This window comes from Microtus ochrogaster, linkage group LG4, assembly GCF_000317375.1.
Source record: "Microtus ochrogaster isolate Prairie Vole_2 linkage group LG4, MicOch1.0, whole genome shotgun sequence".
Classification (NCBI taxonomy): domain Eukaryota; kingdom Metazoa; phylum Chordata; class Mammalia; order Rodentia; family Cricetidae; genus Microtus; species Microtus ochrogaster.
Window position 1 is genome coordinate 22,593,432 of NC_022030.1, and position 2,041 is coordinate 22,595,472.

Consider the following 2,041-nt stretch of genomic DNA (forward strand, 5'->3'; position numbering starts at 1 on the left):
ACAAGCAGGGCAATGCTAACTGAGAGAAAAACTAGGCTAACACATCACTTCAAGGGTTTCCCTTGAGGGCAAAGTCACTCTCAGAAGCCATAGGTTATTAAACAAAATCCCAGTGCCAGAGATTGGCTACCTCCATATGAGTTTTACCAGAAAGGTTCTTGAGCTCCCTCCCCACAAATTAGAAGACAATTGGCACCGTTTTTGTTTGCATGGCAGAAAGATTTGATAAGTCGGTGTTGGTGGGCAGGCAGAGCATAGCACAGCTACCAGCCTGAAGAGCTGAGATCTCCACTCAGCTAAAGTGGAATCCTCAAGTAGGGTTCATAGGTGCTGGCCCTACCACCTTTTGCATATGAGCTGATTCTTTCAGTAGATGTCTTGTGAAGCCATAAGCATTCACCCTTGGGGCAAGATTCAGCAGAGTACGGATTACTGGGCACAATTCTTTCCCATGTACTGATATATTGGGCCATCCCAACCACTTTGTGGGACCTCCTGTGGGAAATTTAGTCACACAGTCAATAACCTTGGTCCCCACAGTCTAATCTCTGCCTCATTCCCTGAGATACATTAATAGCCACCTTCTTGCCACCATCTTCCATTTGGTAGGAGATGTAGTCAGGAAAGGAGGAGCCTTTCATATAGATCACATTTGGGATCTTCAAAGAAAAAGGGATGGCTGGGCGGTGGTGGCACACACCTTTAATCCCAGCACTCGGGAGGCAGAGGCAGGCGGATCTCTGTGAGTTTGAGGCCAGCCTGGTCTACAAGAGCTAGGTCCAGGACAGGAACCAAAGCTACAGAGAAACCCTGTCTCGAAAAAAAAAAAAAAGAAAAAAAAAAGATAAAGGGACGTCCAAGCTCAGAGAATTGCCTTTGTTTTGTGTGTATATAAACTGGAAACTTTACAGAATAAGAAGAGAACAGCAGGAGAAAAAGATGCTGATGCAGAAAAGTACATTGTGGAGAGCTCATTTGGCCCTCAGCTCTAAGTCCCGTGCTTGCTGTGAGTCTTCCTCTGGACTGGGGGACACTGAGGCTGATCTCAGAGCTCCTTGATATATAACTATATTCACTTTTGTTTTGTCTTTTTTTTTTTCCTGGAAGTTCTTCCAAGTCATTTTCATTGGGAGCCTCAGTATGGTTTTAGTAATTTTTGGGAAGAACGTGTGTATTTCCTGTGTCTGCCATGGGACTGGCACATCTAGACTTTATGTTTTGCTTTTCCTTCTTTTTCTAGAAATTCAAGGTTTTTTTTTATTTAATCCAGCGTAGTGTACAATATTCAGGACAGGACTTAGTCAAGGGCCGAGGGGCTGTTTTCCTTTGTGGGGCTGATGTTTAGGGCTAGAGACTAGCCCTTGTGTGCCTCCTGCCTGGTCTGTAGCTAGTGCTGAGGCTGTACAACTCCCCGGGCCTAGACACCACCCTCTGGACTACTCAGGCTTCCTCTTTGGACCTGCAACTCCCTGCGTGCCGTTAGTCACAAACAGTCACTTTTTACTGGGACTCCACTGCTTTTGGCAGATGCAACCTAGATTCCTCAGCTGGCACATACCGGGGCAGCAGACATTTTCCTCTTGAGGTGACCAGTGTTTAGACCCTCATCCTTCATCAGTGGAACAGAGTTAGTGTGGCACTTCCCGACTTATGCCATAGTACATCAGGCCTATAGCTGTTAGACTTTCTTCCTAAGTTAAGCATGGCTCCCGAGTTTTGCTAAATGCTCTTTAAATGAAAAATTTTTATTAAATCCCTCAGTGCTTAAAATATATAGATGTTATCTACTTCTGTTGTTCTCTCTGTGACCATAATACATAAAAATGGGGAAAAAGCAGACCCAGCAAGAATTAGGTCTGTCCTTGTCACTCCCACACTGTCCATGTTAGAGCAGGAGGTTACTCAGAAGTCTAAAAGGCTATGCATCACCCACGTGTACACTTGAGTTTGATCTTGCAGACCCAGTGTACTAGGTTCTTTCCTCTGCAGGCCCAGGACACAGAGCTCAATGAAGGAAAAGCGAGACTCCATTACATTTTTC